Below are 19,409 nucleotides of genomic sequence, written 5' to 3'. Positions count from 1 at the left end.
TCCTTATACCCGCACAAGATGTTACGTGTTCGTGTGGAGCCCATGCCCTTACAGTTTTCTGCAGCAAACAATTCGGTGATTAAGACATATGGTGAAATAGCTCTGCCGTTAGATTTCTGACTGGGGAAGAGATATCAGTGGCAGTTTATTATAGCTGATGTAGCAGAACCAATAATAGGAGCAGACTTCCTCGCGAATTTCAGCTTGCTGCCTGGTGTCAGGAATGGCTATCTAATCGACAATGCTTCCGGTTGCTGTACAAGAGGAATCCAGGCACCTTATCCCATGAAACAGGTGCGAGAAGCATTCGTCACAAATGAGCAACTGTTTCAATACTTTTCCGAGACTGTTACACCACAGTACGAGAAGAAAGACGTGAAACATAATAGGCATTATTTCGTCAAAACCACACCAGGTCCTCCAGTGTCTGCACGGCCACGGAAATTACCAGCTGACCGCCTAGTAATAGCAAAACAAGAATTTGAGAAATTGTTGAAGGAAAACATATTCCATCCGTCTAACAGCCCTCGGGCTTCGCCGTTGCATTAGTGTCCAAGAAAAAACACGGGGACCTTGTGGCGATTTCCGGGCACTAAACGCAAGGACAATGAGAGATAAGTACCCGGTTCCGGATTTACAGGAGTTTAACAATTTGCTAGCGGGATCACTTGTGTTCAGTGTAGTGAATTGTGCGAGAGCTTATATGCAAATTATAGTGGCGGCAGAAGACGTCCCAAAGACAGCTATAACTACCCGGTTTGGCCTTTCCGAACACATGTATATGCCTTTAGGACTTAAAAAGGCAGCCCAGACGTGGCAAAGGTTTATCGACGAGGTTTTGCGTGGCCTGCATTTTTGTTTCGCTTATATTGATGACATTCTAGTATTTTCTAAAACTACAGCCGAGCATAAGGATCATGTGACACACGTTTTTAAACGTCTCAGTGATTATGGTGTGAGCATTAATTGCGAGAAGTTTGTCCTAGGACAACACCAAGTGACTTTTTTAGGGTATTTAGTTTCCGCAGCAGGAATTACTACAACGCCGGGGAAGGTGCAAGCGTTACAGCAAGTATCACCCCCCGGCCACATACCAAGAATTACGAAGATTTCTAGGAATGGTAAATTTCAATAGGCTGCACTTACCAGGGACGGCGGAGAAACAGGAGCCGTTGACAGCAGCACTCGCAGGTACCAACGCTCAAGGTAAGCGCAGAATTCAGTAGTCTATGGAAATGCAACTCTCGTTCGAGACAGTGAAACAAAGTGTAGTAGACGAAACGCTTCTAGCACACCCTGGTTCGACCGCACCTTTGGCAGTTGTTGTCGATGCAAGTCAGTCACCATAGGCGCAGTCCTGCAACAATATGTTACTTTTGTGTGGCAGCCTTTGGCATTTTTTTCCAAAAAATTAAATATGCAGAAAAGAAACTGGAGTGCATATTGTCGTGAGTGGCTAGCGATTTGTGAGGGAATCACATATTTCAGAACATCAGTAGAGGCCAAAGACTTCATCGTTTTCACGGACTATCAACCATTAACGTTGGTTTTCAAACAGCTAGGCAAACACAGTTCTCCAAGACAACACAGGCAGGTTGAATTTACACATACGACATATGGTATATAGCAGGGGCAGACAATTTTGCTGCAGATTATTTTTCCCGAATAAATGGCATATCCCAAACCATTGATTTTCACGAGTTGACAGAGGCATATGAGGATGCAGAGTAGCAACAACATCTCCTCTCGAACGAGAACACGTGTCTCCATCTAGTCCAAATCAGATTATCGAACTTGAGTCTCAAAGTTTGGTACGACGTCTCTAGAGGTAGAAAGCGCCCATTTGTGCCAACAGACTACCGCAGATGAGTATTTCATAGTGTTCTCAATCTGGCCCACTATGGCATCAGGTGACAGAACGTTTCGTATGGCCCGAGGTAAGCAAAAAATGCAGGAGATGGGCGTAGGAATGTCTGGCCTGCCAAAGAAGCAAAGTAGGTCGTCACACCCATCCTCCGTTAGGGATTTTTCCTGATAGTTGCGAAAGATTCGCTCATGTACATATTGACTTGGTGGGATCAGATGGTTTCCGCTGCCTTTTTAAGGCAACTGATCGATATACCCGTTGGGCATAAGCCGTTCCGATAGCGGACATTTCAGCAGAAACGACAGCAAACACCTTCATTGGCGTGTGGATAGCGCGTTTTGGATGTCCCGTACATGTAACCACGGATAGAGGGAGACAGTTTGAGTAAACTTTATTTCAACAGTTAGCCAAGTTGTGAGGAATTAACCACCACAAAACTACCACTTATCATCCCAGGAGTAACGGTATGGTTGAAAGATGGCATCGGCCTTTAAAAACTACTCGTATGTGTCATGAGGATAAATGGACACAGGCTCTGCCTTGGTATTACTTGGTTTGCGCACTGCTTACAAGCCTGACTTTGGCACGTCTACCGCAGAAATGGTGTATGGCCAGAATATCCACGTCCCAGCGGACTTCATTGAAGACAGGAGTCCTACAACAGGAGAATTTGATACACCACCTACGTTCATAGAGCAGTTACAACAAGTGTCGCGTCTGGGCACAATTCTAGGCACAAGGCATGTACATCAACCAACTTTCATGCACAAAGACTTGAGCAGTTGTACGCACATTATGTTGAGATCAGACATCGTCAAACCACCATTGCAACAACGGTATTCGGGGCCTTACGAAGTTTTGCGCCGAAACACGCATACGATGGAAATCTCCTACAATGGGAAGCCAACAGTGGTGTCAATGGAAAGAGCCAAGCCAGCTTACATGCCCGCTGACTGTAACGAAGAACCTCACCCAGCAAACGAGCCAGCACCGAGGATATCGGAGGAAACAGTTTATCTTGTGCCTCCACCGTCCAGTCAGCAGACATAGCCCGAGCAAGCACCGCATAGACACACGAGCAAGTCGACTGGTACGCTTCAAGTAGCCATACGTCCCGGGTGCTCCGCACTTTCAGCAGGGACGCTGTGTGGCGAACGACAGCGATTTCGAGTGGTCGCGCTAAAAGCCGAGACGTTCGAACACAGCGGAGTATGACTGCTTACGGATATCTTTTGGTTCCTTGATTATTCTTAGTTTTTGTATTTGACCACTTAGTGTTGTTTTCTGGAATTATTTTGTGTTTTTTTGTGTGATTGCTCATTTGATTGTGGTTTGTGGATGCAGTCAAACAATAAAAGCCAAGTAACACTCTCAAGAAGTTCTGCATTACTTCAGCAATATATGTTAATAACTTCATGTGTGCCGTCTCCTGCCCCTCTGTCTACCCACCCCCTGCTTCCCCTCTTTCTGTCTGTGTCCCCTTTCCCCTTTTATTGGCCATCTTCCTCTCTTTCCTTTCCTGTCCATTACCTCCTCCCCATTCTGTCTGCCATCTCTTTCCTCCCGCATTTCACATAGACGAGGGTCATTCAGTAATTAAAGAGACAAATTGGGCTGGAAAAGAAAGCGTTTATTTTTACAATATAATAATTTTTCTACTGAACATTTATGCACTTGTTCCCACTGGCTACAAGCTTATTTTATTCTGCCTGCAAAGAACTCTTTATCCTGATGTTTAAACCAATTTCCCACAATTTCACGTCCTCGTTGTTATGGAACCTCTTTCTACGCAATGCACCAAACAAATGGAAATCGCTCGGTTTTAAATCAGGACTGTAAGAGGAATGAGGCACTACTTCCCAGCCTATTTTGTCGATGGTTTCACGGGTTAGTTGAGCAATATGAGGACCTGTGTTGTCGTTACACTTCTCCTCTCAGCTCCACGACGTCTCTCTCTCACGGCTGGCTTCGCCTTGTTTAAAAGTAAATCCGAATACTATTGGCTGTTCATTGTACGCTGCTCTTCGAGATAATCACAAAAAACATCGTCAACATGACTTTCCCTGCTGATGCTTGGGTTTTGAATTTTTCTTGACAGGTGAGTTTGTGTGCTTCCAATCTACGCTTTTTCTTTTTGATTCTGGTTCATACTAAAATCAAGTTTCACGAAAAGTTAAAATTTTGTTGAGGAAGTGCTCACCTTCTCTTTCATAACGTTCCTTTAGCTCTCTGCACATTCTCAACCTTGTATCCTTGTGTAGCCGTGTCAACTCCTTTGGGACTCACCTTGCACATGTTTTTAGGTACTTCAGCTTGTTACAGACAATGTTATGAACTGTACCAGTACTAACTTGAAACTTATCAACTATCATTTCCACAGTCACACGGCTGTCGGTACGAATAACGTCATCAATTCGACTTTCAAGTGAGGGAGTTGAAAATACAAATGCTCGGCCAGAATGGTATTCGTCAGTCGCTGAGTCGCGACCATTTTTGTACTGCTCTACCCACTTGTAAAAATTTCACGATTCATACAATCTTCACCATAACCTTTAAACATTATACAGTTAATATTCACTCGTTTCTCACCTTCAGCAAGTGAAAAACGAATAACGGAACATTGTTCAACTAATGTGGACGTTTCAAGTGGACCTGGCATCTTGAAATGTATTTGTGAGGTTATAAACAAAACAATGTTGATACATCAGCTGATCAGGGCTCCTCCCAATGATGCCAACTTAAAGCCACAAAAATACCAAACTGGCCTACTACCAGTTTTTCCCCGGACCAATATGTCTAATTATTGAATGACCCTCGTATTTAACGTGTTTTGCTCGTTTATCTGCATGTTTCACCTGCATTTCTAGCAGATTTCGCGCTGCAGTGTGATTTTCACGCAGTTTAATGTTGTGCCGTTCTGTACAATGATATAATTTTACGTGTGCGTACAGTAGTGGTACATGCACCTTTTCTCTGCGAAACATGTTCTGAGTACAGTTGGTAGTAGTAAGGTTGTAATGAAAACAAACGTCACGCCTGATGCGACAGTATCTAAAGCATGTCAGTGTTTGGTAGGTCATATCTTCTTAACTGTGTGCTGAAAAATTATGTATTTCTAAGTACAGTCAGCGGCATGTGTGGATACCGCCTGATAAATGTTTTGCGAATAGGATTCGAAGCAAAGTAGTGATAAAACAGAATGTTTTGCATGATGTGGCAGCTTATCAGGAATATCAGAATTTGTCTTCATGTCTCCATGAAGTTTACATCGTACAACGATAAATATTTTTGTAGGTACACTCAGCGGCAAATATGGAAACTGTGTGTGAAAAGTGTTGCAGTTATAATTAATAGCAATGAAGAGACAGCTTTAACATCTTGCATTATGCGATAGTACTTCATGTATTCAGTGTTTACGACGTCGTTCCTCCAGACCTAAGTGTCATACAACTTTTTTGGAACATTCAGTGGTATATGAGAAAATTCCCTGAAAAGTCCACGAATACTGCTGGTAGTACAGACATAATAAATTAAAGCGTCATGCTTCATGTGGCAGTTTCACTACATCAATTGTGAAAACGAAGTAAGCGACAAACGTTCATCAACTTGTCTCTGTCGTCAGCGAGTAAAAGTTTTGGAGAGAACTGAAATTTTATGTAAAGTTTGTTGCGACTCTAAGTGCTCACGTTCTCAAATAATGGCTAACTAAAATATGGATAATCTTGCGTCGTATGCTGTACTGCTATTTCACTCCAAACCCCTCCATTTTCATAGGTGGGTGGTACTTCCCCCCCCCCCCCTCCCCCCCCCCCCCCCCTGGTTCCTTCGGTAGTTAGTTTTAGACAGTAAATGGCAAGCGAACAACGTTTCGTTGAAATAAATCACACCAGTGGTTTAGGAGACATAAATACACACATACATACAGACATATGTACGTTAATACATACATACTATCGTATCCAAAAAGTGTCCGACCGACCTGGGTCGCGTTACGCCTAACTTGCATGTAGCCCACTTAAAGTAATTGCCTTGCTGCCTTGACGATCCTCTCTTTGCGGTACAGTCGTTCGACTATAAAAAACATATACCACAAGAGACTGCTTGAGAATATGTATTTTTTCGGGTAATCAGTCCAAATGTATGTCAGCATCACAATGTTTCAAATACCGTACTAGGAAACGCACCGTTGGAAATGAAACAGAGCTTAACGCTTGATAACTCAGTATTATTACAGTAATTTACATTTCTAAATCTCCACCATACTCATTAGAATCTGAGTTAACTCCGTGGCATAAGTCGTTCAAGTAGTCATTAGGCAAAATCAAATATTTTTATGTACTAAAATCGATCAAATGACTCTGAGCACTATGGGACTTAACATCTGAAGTCATCAGTCCCCTAGAACACACAACTACTTAAACCTAACTAACCTAAGGACATCACACACATCCGTGCCCGAGGTAGGATTCGAACCTGCGACCGTACCGGTCGCGCGGTGAAAGACTGAAGCGCCTACAACCGCTCGGCCACACCGGCCGGCTTCTATGAGCAAGACATTTAGAGACTATCTAGAGTGGTAAAGCTCTCTGATACTATTAAGTATTTAGCCTCTTTGATAGGTTTTCCCATACCTGTAAACCGTCGTTTCTGATAGAAGTGGTTTGTCGTACACTGGATATTAAACTAACTAATTAAAAGCAAGGCTATTAACAGTGGCAAGCCCTTTACGGGAACGTCAAAATTAACATCGCACCACCACTAATTTCTCTGTGCTCATGACTGAGCAGTTATTTGTCTACAAGTGTGAATTTTAAAACAGGACGAACCTCTTCTTTTTGGATCTCGACTGAAACGAAGCACTTACAGCCACTGTAACGGTGCAAAGCTTTCGTGTCCGACCCAGACTGGATCACAGCAGTGTTCGTCACTGGTGACGATGTATAAAGAGTTGTGAAACATCGAAGTCTTCATCAGTATCAGTTTAAAACCTCAACTTGAAAATTTTTGTACTTTGCCTGGAGCCCTGTCTAGAACCACATCTCCGTGTTAATGAATCACAAAAAACATTTAATATGATTCCGTAACGAAGTATGAACGAGTTTAAAACGAGGTGACAGGATGTAAATTTTTGTCATGGGGCCTCAAACCCAGCACATAACCAGACTGTTAACTAAGTAAAATCAGACGTTGGATACTGATTTATTTTATTTTATTTTATTTTATTTTATTTTATTTTTTTTGCTAGTTGCTAAATCTCCTGCGACCTAAAGGGAACAATGGTTCATTAAATAAAATTTTCTAGTGTAACGAAGCTCACTGGCGACACAGTTTCTGTTTGCCGCGACATCCGCCTCTGCTTTGGAGCAAATTAAGCCGGCCCTGACCCAGTTTATAACGAAGGGGTATGATGTTTATAAAGCGGATTTTTTTATTACGGTACAACCTGACGGCATTCACTTGTCATTACTAGACGAGAATGAGATCTCTTCGCTGTTTGTTTTAAATATATGACAGAAATATGAATCAAACTCACACCTGCCAACTAATAAAGTAGTGTCACTGAAACCCTCATATGCAATTTTCGTGATGGTGCTCTAACGTATGGTGCTTGCGAATTACGCGGTGAAAAAGCTCAGTTCTCTGTTAACTGTTTCAGTATCAGCAATCATCAAATAATTATCATTGTCTCATTTCAGCGGAATAGGAAATAGCTTTACGCCATCATAGCATCGATTCTAATCCATTTAGAAACTTCCATTATCTCAAAAAAGTTTCTTAAATCGAAAAATACTATTCCAAAATACGAAACTTCGGACTGGTTTGACGCGGCCAGTCACGAATTCCTCTCCTGTGCCAACCTCTTCATCCCAGAGTAGCACTTGAACCCTACGTTCACAATTATTTGCAGGATGTATTCCAACGTCTGTCTTCCTCTACAGTTTTTTCCCTCTAAGGCTCCCGCTAGTATGGTTCAAATGGCTCTGAGCATTATGGGACTTAACATCTGAGGGCATCATTCCCCCAGAACTTAGAACTACTTAACCCTAACTAACCTAAGGACATCACACACATCCATGCCGGAGGTAGGATTAAAACCTGCGACCGTAGCGGTCGCGCGATTCCAGACTGAAGCGCCTAGAACCGCTCTGCCACACCGGCCGGCACTCCAGCTAGTACCGTGGAATTCATTCCCCGATGTCTTAACAGGTGTCCTATCATCCCATCCCTTCTGCTTGCCAGTGTTTTCCACATATTCCTTTCCTCTCCAATTCAACGCAGAACCTCCTCATTCATTCCCTTACCAGACCACCTAATTTTCAAAACTCGTAGTAACACATCTCAATTGTTTCGATCTCTCCTGTTCAATTTTTCCCACACTCCATGTTTCACTACCATACAATGCTGTGCTCCAAACGTAGTTCTCAGAAATTTCTTCCTAAAATTAAGGCCTACTGGTGGACTTCTCTTGGACAGGAATCCCCTTTTTGAGAGTGCTCGTCTGCTTTTGATGTCCTCCTTGCTCTGTGCGTCGTTAGTTATTTGGCTGCCTAGGTAGCAGAATTCCTTAACCTCGTCTACTAAGTGACCATTAATCCTGATGTTTTCTCGCTGTTCTCGTTTCTGCTAGTTCTCATTACTTTCCTTCGGTTTACTCTCAGTCCTTAATCTGTACTAATTGGATTGTTCATTCCATTTAGCAGGTGAGGTAATTCTTCTTCATTTTCACTGAGGATAGCAACGTCATTAGCGAATTTTATTATTGATATCCTTTCACCTTGATTTTTAATTCCACTCTTGAACCTTTCTTTTATTCCCATCATTGCTCCTTCTATGTACACATTGACTAGTAAGGGCGAAGGAGTACATCCCTGTTTTATACCCCTTTTTATCGGAGTACTTAGTTCTTGGTCGTCCATTCTTATTATTCCCTCGAGGGTCTTGTACGTATTGTATGTTACCCGTCTCCCCGTATAGCTTACCCCTATTTTCTCAGAATTTCGAACGTCTTGCGCAAGTTGTCGATCACTTTTTCCAAGTTGACAAATCCCATTGACGGGTCTTTATTTTTCATTACTCTTGCTTCCATTATCAACCACAACGTCGGAAATACATCTCTGGTGCCTTTTACCTTTCCTAAAGCCAAACTGATCGACATCTAACACATCCCCGATTTGCTTTTCTGTTCTTCTGTATATTATTCTTGTCAGAAACCTGGATGCATTGGCTGTTAAGCTGATTGTGCCGTAATTATCCCACTTGTTAGCTCTTGCTCTCTTCGGAATTGTGCGGATGATATTTTTTCCGAAAGTCAGATGGTAACTGAGGAGATTCATACACTCTACACATCAACGTCAATAATCGTTTTGTTTCCACTTCCACCAATGATTTCTGCTGGAATATTGTCTATTCTTTCGGCCTTATTTGATATTAAGCCCTGCAAAACTCTCTTAAATTCTGATTCTAATACTGGAACCCCGTATGTCTTCTAAATCGACTCCGTGGGTTTCTTCTATCAATTCAGAAAGACCTTCCCTATGATAGAGGCCTTTAATGTACTCTTTCCACCTATTCGCTCTCTCCAGTGCATTTAACAGTTTAATTCCTGTTGCGCTCTTAATGTTACCACCCTTGCTTTTAATTTCACCAAAGGTTTTTTTTTGACCTTCCTATATGCTGAGTCAGTCTTCCTGACAATCATTTCTTCTGCGGCCATTTCGTCTTTGCTTCCCTGCAATTCCTGTTTGTTTCATTCCTAAGCGACTTATATTTCTGTGTTTATGAATTTCCCTGAAAATTTTTGTACTTTCTTCTTTCATTGATCAGCTGAGGTATTTCTTCTGTTACCCATGGTTTCTTCACAGTTACTCCCTTTGTACCTATTTTTATATTTACATCTTCTGTCATTACCCTTTTTAGAGATGTTCATTCCGCTTCAACTGTACTGTCTACTGAGCTATTCCTGATTGCTCTATCTATAGCCTTAAAGAACTTCGTGAACTTCAGGCGTACCTCGTCATTCCGTATTACTTCTGTATCCCACTTCTTTGCGTATTGATTCTTCCTGGCTAGTCTCGCTTCGTCACTACTAAACTGTGATCTGAGTTTATATCTGATCATGAGTACACTGTACAATCCAGTATTTGATTTCCGATTCTCTGCCTGTCCGTGACCTAATTTAACTGAAATCTTTCTGTATCACGCGGCCTTTTCCAAGTATACATCCTCTTCTTATGATTCGTGAACAGAGTATTCGCTACTGTCATCTGAAATTTATCACAGAACTCAATTATTATTTCACCTCTATCATTCCTCGTCCCAAGCTCATATTCACCTGTAACCTTTCCTTCTACTCCTTCCCCTACAACTACATTCCAGTCCCTATGAATATTAGATTTTCATCTGCTTGCATTATTCTTTCAGTATCCTCATATACTTTCTATCTCTTCATTGTCAACTTGTTACATCGGCATGTATAATTGAACTGTTGTTGTCCGTGTTGTAGTGCTGTCGATTCTGACAAGAGCCGACAGCACTCTCTCTCCTACCTTCCTATTCATAATTAATCCTGAACAGAAATTCTTGTCTTCTATCCATTTCACTTGACTGACACCTACTATATCCAGTTTGGGCATTAGCATTTCGCTTTCCCGATTTTTAGTTTCCTTAGCAGGTTCAAGCTTCTGACATTCCACGCCCCGGCTTGTAGGACATTATCCTTTTGTTGGTTATTCAGTCTTTTTCTCATGGTCACTTCCCCCTTGGCACTCCACACCTAGAGATCCAAATGGGGGACTATTCCAGAAACTTTTGCCAATGGAGAGATCATCATGACACTTTTCCAGTTGCAGGCAACATGTCCTATGGATGCTCGTTATGTGTCTTTAATGTTCGTTTCGATATCCTTCCGCATCCTCATGCTGCTGACTGTTGCTGGTTCTTCCGCTTTCAGGCGCAGTTTCCCTCCCCAGGGACAAGATAGTGTCCTGAATCTCAATTCGCTCCTCCTGCCTCTTTCACAATACCGTTGGCAGAATGAGGGTGACTTCTTATGCCAGAAGTCTTCGGCCACCAATGCTTATTATAATCAAAATCCAAGCGTTGGCGGGTTTCGAACCAGGGGCGTAGAATGTTTTGCTGACAAGGCAAATACACGATCCCTGGACCACTGGTGCACACGCTTAAGAAGGTCAGTATTTGTGTGCATCCATCAGAATTCTAAGTCAGGCCACATGCACGATCTGGCAATACCGTAGGATGTGGAAGTGTAAGAAAGTCTCTCAGTCTTCCTGAGCTGTTACGAAAATGACTCTCTGGTGGTTGAGTGGTAAGCTTTGTACTCGTGAACACGTAGTTGCATGTTAGAGTCTTATTCCATTCCCTAGTTTCTTAAATTGCATTTCATTTATCTACTAATATTGTAAGCATGACAGAACGTCAAACATAAGTCGATTCATTTTCTACTGCACTTATAATAGTAGAAGGTTCCAAAAATATTTCTGCTTAACAGCTTGAGGCTGTGTCAAGGGTCAGGACCGTCCATGTTCGAGGGTTTCCGCGACCCACAGTAGCTACAGGCCTCCAGACACATGTCCCCCAATGTCACACGACTCTCACCAGATGAACGTGTATTTATCAGCGGTCATTTTCTTATTTAAAGTTCTCGTATTTATCTCCCAGTTACGATTTCGATTTTGCATACCTGTAACTTACTAAAGTTGCTAACGTGTCACACAAGATAGTTGGAAGTGAAGAAAGTTGTAACATTTGCGGTATATTGTTCGCTTTGACTTCATTAAAGGCGTGAAGACAGCAGAGGCAGATCTTATCCTTTGTGCTATGTGTGGTGTGAGCGATTTTGGGCAAAACACGCCAGAAAAAGGTTTTTGGCTTCAAGAAGGAACGTTGTGGCATGAATGGTGCACATTCAAGGAGCCTCTGTGACAGACCCATGTGATGAAGTGCGACTATTTAAACGTTGTGAGATATTTTCATTTTGTATACAAGATTCAGAAGTAAGGAACAGTAGTACTGCATGCTCCAATTTAAAACAACGATAATCAAAGGGGTGACTACTAATGCCTGTTTGATTGATCGTCTTCAATTGGCTCACTGAGAAATTCAAATTAGTATTCCTACTGGTGACTAGTTATGATGACTTTAATTTAACTTCTTAAGAATAATGAAGGGCTGAGCCGTAACAAAAGACATATACTCGAGAAAAGGGTAGTGTGAACAGATTTTGCCTCTCGTGGCTCAAAAAGGGTGTTGTGCTTTACGAAAACCTCTGCACTACATCACGTGTTGATAATACGCAATAACGCTCTCCGCCTATTTCACGAACAAAGCTGTCCAGGAGTTTGAAAAGTCGTCCTTCCGATACTTTTTCTTCTGATCATATACCCAAAAACATTTACCTCTCACGGTCGTTATCGTAAATCAGTAAAGAATATTCCTCTCTGGACGAAAATTCACGTGAAACCTGGTTTGACGATATCTTTAACTGGGATCCAGTAGGTTTCTACAGTTGTGGAATCGGTACACTACCTGAGCGTTATCAGACCATTTTTGATAATGAGAGAGAATATACTGTTCATGATTATTTTTCTCTATGTTTACTGTTATCTTCAAGCAAAGCCGGCCGATGTGGCCGTGCGGTTCTAGGCGCTTCAGTCTGGAACCGCGTGACCGCTACGGTCGCAAGTTCGAATCCTGCCTCGGGCATGGATGTGAGTGATGTCGTTAGGTTAGTTAGGTTTAAGTAGTTCTAAATTCTAGGGGACTGATGACCACAGATGTTAAGTCCCATAGTGCTCAGAGCCATTTTGAACCATTTCAAGCAAAGAATGGGCAACGCTATGAAAATGTGCACTGTCCTAATTCAAATGGAATGAAAATTATCGTGATATCCTTATGATGAAAGTCGGATTTAATAAAACATAACGTGTCTGTAACAAGACGGTAGCTATATCAGCACGAATTAGTAAGATATTATCCATTCTAGACTTACGAACGGTCTCTATTTAAAAATCTTAAACATGGCTGTATCGATCTGAAGAGGTTGAAACAATCAGCCAGGTCCCGAGTTCGAGTCTCGGTCGGGCACACAGTTTTAATCTGCCAGGAAGTTTCATATCAGCGCACACTCCGCTGCAGAGTGAAAATCTCATTCTGGAATCAGCCAACCAGTTGCAAACCAAAGATTTATTTAGCCCTTAACCTAGCTTTCGATATTTCTATAAATATATTCTTCAGAAGGAATGGCTTTGTTACGTGACATGGTGGTGAATTACATTAGCTGAAGCTGAGCGACTCTTTTTATATATAAAACTGAAATAAAAACCGGAAACATCACAAGCCATGGCTTAAAACAGCAGCCAGATTACATTCAGCGTACGTCAGAATACATGCACATATGGATACGACCACTGGTAAAGGCTCTTGTCGACGTGGAATTGTAACAGGTGTCAAAGGATAAAATATTTGCGTAACCTAAGTATACACCATGCCAATGACAAAAGCCTTTACATGATAATATCTGACTTTATTTTTCTCCCTCTATTTCTACGTCCTACCTCCCCCCCCCCCCCTGCCCCACTGTTTTTCCACTCAAATCGTTATATTTAGTACTTTTTACATTACTACTGGCAATTACTTTACCGTTAAACGAGATTCATTGGCTTCTGTACTTTATTTCGTCTCTTCCTTACAGACTTCGGTTGTTTCATGCTGCATAAAGTATCTTCACTTCAGGTTATTAACGATCTGGTGTATACATAAAAGCAATAATTATGATTGAAAATGCTGCCTCCAAAGGGAATCACATGCGGGGGCGCATGATACCTAACACTTGTAAGCGCATATCTGTAATACTTCCAAATTTACCAATGATTCTAGAGACTATATTCTTAGACAATTACCTCTTAAAACACCTTAGTGACAGCCTTGTTTACCTGCTTTGGACTACTTTAACAGATATGACTTAATAATGGTCCATCAAGTAAATGGATATCACGTAATTCTGTGTCTCCGTGAATCTAATATTTTGTAAAAACTTTCAACTTCTTTATAATGTGTCTTATAATTTGCATGTTTCAGCTTTTACCATTGTATTTGCTGATGGAATAAAAGCTGAAATCTGGATAGCACAGAAGAAAAATAAGTTAACAAAAATAAATACTTTCTCTTCGATGCTTCCATTAGCATTGTCATGCGCCATGTGACAAAAAAATTAGTTCATTTCTTGTTCCATGGTATGTAGGATGGTGGTCATGGTGTTTTATACGTTCTGCATTTTGGAATCGTTTCTTTCGTACTTCCAGCACCTGATACATTCTTTGTACCGTGTTTTAAAATTCCTGCATGTCATGCCTATGTATACTGCACAACTTTCACATTAAAATTTATATATTCCTGATCCCCAGAATTTATCCCTATTGGTTTTTGGTTTGCTTAGGTGTCACTGATTGGGGGGGGGGGGGGGTTGCTCAGTCTTATATGCTATGTGGAAGCCCTGTCTCTGTAGTATGTTGACAACTCTGTGTGTTAATTTATGTGTGTGAGTCATAGTGTATCATCTGGTTCCTTACTGTGTGATGTTGTCATTGTGTCTGTTCGTTGAATGAGTTCGTGAGTTTGAAGCTTGTAAGTCGTGTTGTATTCTGGAATTGTTGTGTTTATTTTGTATTTGCGTTTTTGATCATTTGCTTGAGCCTGTGTACTACACGTGTGTCGCACCCATTGTTCCTAGCTATTTGTATGATTGTGCTCATTTTTTTTTCATAGTTTCTCTTGTTGAGCGGGATCCTGTATAATCTATGTAACATATGTCTTAGTGCTGCATGCTTCACACACACACACACACACACACACACACACACACACATACACAACCGCGCGGTCTAAGGCGTCTTCTCACGGTCCGCATGGTTCCCCCCGTCGGAGGATCGAGTCCTCCCTCGGGCATGGGTGTGTGTGTTGTCCTTAGCATTAGTTAGTTTAAGTTAGATAAAGTAGTGTGTAAGCTTAGGGACCGATAATCTCAGCAACTTGGTCCCATAGAACCTTACGACAAATTTCCAATGCACACACAAATAGGTCACAGATACTTCAAAAATTACTTTCCAAATTTGACAGTAACATTCGATCTTTGGCAATAAGATCCGACAGTCGGCAACACGAACCAAAATACTGCATCAAAGCAAAGTGTTTAGTTCCCAGTGCTGTGGAATGTAATTATGAGAAGAGAGACGGCACTAAAAATGGAACAGAAACAGAAAATGCAGAAAATCGATCATACAACCTGTAAGTAGAATTTAAAATATTACTACATCTTAGCAAAAACCAGCCTCCAGAACTGTTTATAACCTGTAGGTATATTGCCCCGAAACGTAAACTAAATATTAGAAATATGTACATATTCCAGGCCACTGAAGATGCCTTGCAGAGAAAAAGGCGAAATGCGTATGGCACGAAAATTGTGTTTCATTCAGTTGTAGTCAGACGGGCCAATAATGAAACATTATGAATATACCGTAATACTACACGCTGCTGAGGAAGTTAGGACAACAAAAGTTGAAGGTGTTAATTTTCTCCTTTTCTGCCCAAACTTGGGGCTGCTGTCAACACCTTTGGGAGGGCAGCATTGCAGATCGATATCTCTATTCATGTGAAACCAGTGTGTTAGACAGTTCGATTTGTGGACAGGAGAACAGTCATGTTGGTAGATTATTCCACTTCTCGAAACTCTCTGACTAACAGAAGGAAGCATTACGTTCTCCAGTTTTTCGCAGTAGTAATGACTACCTAACGGACAGTGCAGACCACAGAACGCCGCTACCGTTAACTGACTTTTCTCCATAAACTGTGACAGTAGTTCGGCCATACCTTTGCCTCTGACGGACGTATTTGCTGTCGAATACATGAACTGAAGTATTTGGTGCAGTATAATACACCTTCTCGACTTTAAACAAATTTGTTCCCAATGTCGTGTCCTGAGAGGGAGTAAGTCCGACACTCGCTGCGCGAGACAGAGGAACTTACCTCAGTCCACACCAGCACCAAACGGTTTCCTTCAATTCACCATTGCTAAGTTTCATCATCCAGCCTTATATTGCTACTTCAACATTTCCTTAACCGCTGATTTTCGCCTGTACGCTCCTTTCTCGTTGAGACGACGATGACAACGACGACGAATGGTGGACCTGCTCACATTTATCTGGAGTATGTTCCTGATTTCTGTGTACCCCTGAAGGGTCTTCATTACTGCAGTGGCTTATACTATTGTATTGAACCTCCGCGGTTGTCCGTGAACTTCCAGGTCCATGACGACGGTTGACGTGGCTTTCGTCCGCCATCCTCTTCGCCTAGTGATGTATCGTAGATTTTCTGTATGCTAGGATACGCTGATACATTTTCCATCTTCAGTAAGTGCGACATTGCGACTTTCATAGAATTACTTCAGCTGTGACATTTCTCAGGTAAGGGGCTACTGACAAGGCAGGAGCAAACGAAATGAGATCCAAGGTGTAGAGCACTTCCTTCGTCTCAGTAGTCAAATTCATTCCCGGTTGCAGGATTTGAAAAAGATTTTATAAAGTAGTTATTTTCGAATATTGTTTAAAGTATAGAATAAATATATTCGCTCTCTCCAAACGTCACACGTAGTAGTACCCATGACATCGTTTTCAGAGATTAAATGTAAAATTTACACTTACATTGTGATGCTTGATATGCTGTTCCGGCTATCGTATATTAGTAAACTGTGTTACCTGACATCATATTACACCACAGAAGGCTGTAACAGCGCTTCATACATGTGCGAGAAGAGCGCAGTAAGGAAAAACGGTGAGGTTTTAATCTCTTTTTATCAGGTTCGAATTCTGCCTCTTCTAAGAGTTTGAATTCGTTGTAAAGAAAGAATATTGTTAGTTTAGGAGGATACGTCAGTTATAACGTTCGAGTTACTCGTAATATTTTGAACATATGTGCACATGCCTTGGAGGTCTCACTCTAAGAATTTGAGGAGAAATCGTCTCCCCAGGTTTCCCTATTATAAACACATCTCAGTTTTAGAATGAACTGAGCTTTTGGTTGTTAATCGGTTTGTATTTTCAGTAGTACCATATAATTATATGTTAAACTCGTTTTCATCTAATGATTTCCACAACTACAAGACCACAACGTGTAATAACTCTTAGGCAAACAATAATAAATTCGACATGGTACCACGGAACTATAGATTTTAATTTTAATGTTGACTGTGCCTTACTCTGGCATGTTATAGTACTTTTATGCTTCTGAAGAAGGCTAGATTAATGTAGCCGAAACCTGGTAAAGACCAGAAAATTTGCGCAGTTGAGGTTGATTCTTCAAAATATCAACAATTAAGTGATTTCTGACAAGAACGACATGGCTCAAGCAGTGCATACTGTTTTTAAAACTGTTCCCTACTAGGATGACAACCTTTTCATCGCCGGTAAATCTGTGAACGTTGCTGCTAAAACGTACCCTAGACGTTAATCTCCGTTTCAACAAATGATTTCCACAGCTACAGAAACACAACGTGTGGTACCTCTTCGACAAACTATAATATAGTAATATTAGACTGTAAGATCGTCCTAGCCTGTACTGTGCAGATTGTTTTTAAACCTCCTCGTGCCTGGGTAAGAAGATTTTCTTATTCAGTAAATTTGTGAACGTTGCTGGTGAAGATGTTTTAAGCTTGAACTAAATTTCTTCACCCACGATTACCTTAAAAGAAATATTAACAGCACTAAATAGCAGTTTATGAAGAGATTTCTGGTTAGAAGGGAGAAAGATACTTGAATAGAAAACTAATCTCCCCGAAGGAAAGGGTAAAAGAAATGATACCTCTCTTGTTCCGACGTCATGGACCTTGTATTTCAAATGACATAGAGCCAGTTTAGGTCAGGACCATTCAGAACTGGAAGTCTCGGAGCTATCAAAATCTGGAGTTGATTTGTATTGTTTGCACACGAAATTACTCTTGCAGTATAGTTACAGAGCACAATAAGTCAGCTGCGTATTTCTCGCTGAGGAAGAGCAGTGGTGAACAGTATTAGCTACATTTGTTTACTGAAACTGGTATTAGAGTTTCTGGTTGATGACTAGGCGTAAGGCCTATGCGTCGGATGCGGCATTTGAAACGTTGATATATTTCTCTACGTTATGGAATAGGATACTACAATTAGAGTAATTTCACGAAAATGTGAAGTTGGACTACGCAGATTGAGTTTATTGCAACGGAAAACAGTTGATCTACGGTAATATTTTCTTCCTTGCACTATTTGAAATGGGCATGTTGGCGGTGTCATTTGGAGAGAATGATCATGACATTTAACAGAAGAAAATAACATCCTCTGGCTTTGAAAGTGTTTACCGCCTGTTTTAGCATTTAAAAGCGTCATTGATAGGAGCAAGTAAATTAAGTAACGCAACGCAATTTCTGTTATAAAGTAACGTCTTCATCAGTTAATTTTGTTTTAATGTAATCTACGAAGAGTTGGAGACGTCCGATATTAATTTGGAAAGTATTCTCTAGACATGGGAGTAAATAACTACTTGCTACGGTCCCCTTGCCACAGAACGCCACAACCATTTGCTGCTAACCGAAGATTGACCTGTTTTTGGGATCTGCTTTTAGAAATATCCAAAAGCATTAAATGCTTCCATCAAGCGAGTGTGCGCCAGCTGCGGAACGTGACAGTTAATATCTGTAATGGCAGTGTTAAGCGAAGTACCTTGGAAAATTTATCCTCTGAGACGGTATTTCCCGATCTAAAAAATTTCTTGAATTAACGAAAATTTCAGAGAGACTTCGAATCGACGTTATGATAGCTAAAGGCGTCTTTATATCCCACTGACATTAAACAAAAGTAATTTCCGTTTGCGAAGGCTGCTGATAATTAAACAGTTAATCGAGAACTGAACTTTTTCACCGTGTCTATTTCTAAGCTAAGCGCATCGTACTATACAACAATGGATGTAGCCAATGTGGACTTTAATGGTCCGTTTCACTGATCGTAGTTTCTTTGTTGCTAAGTGTGGTTTCGAGTCCCACTTCCGTCATGTATTTTATATAAACACTATCTTCTTCTCCTCTAATAATGCCAAGTGAAGAATATCAGGTTGCCTCGTAGTTCAGAATCCGCATTATAAACATCATATCATTTCGTTACCAATTGAGGAAAAGCCGGATTTGGTTCGATCATAGCAGGGGAGGAAGTCTCGACAAACAGAAACGGTGTCGCCAGTAAGAGTCCTTGTACCAGAAACATCATTTTATTTAATGTACCAATGGTCACTTCAAGTCATAGGGCTCGTAGTTTATTGGAATTTGAGACGTTGAAAAATTTGGTGCTGAACCTCGATTCGAATTCGGATCTCGTCTTTCGTAGTTCGATCATATCGTAGTTTACCCCAAGATTGCAAACTCCTTTAGGTCTCTCCGAAAGACAAATATGTGGGTTCAAATCTGGCACAGCACAAAAGTTTTCATGGTCTCATTTCAAGCCCTAGCATG

Source organism: Schistocerca nitens, chromosome 4 (genome assembly GCF_023898315.1).
Source record: "Schistocerca nitens isolate TAMUIC-IGC-003100 chromosome 4, iqSchNite1.1, whole genome shotgun sequence".
Classification (NCBI taxonomy): Eukaryota; Metazoa; Arthropoda; class Insecta; order Orthoptera; family Acrididae; genus Schistocerca; species Schistocerca nitens.
This window is presented reverse-complemented; position numbering follows the sequence as displayed.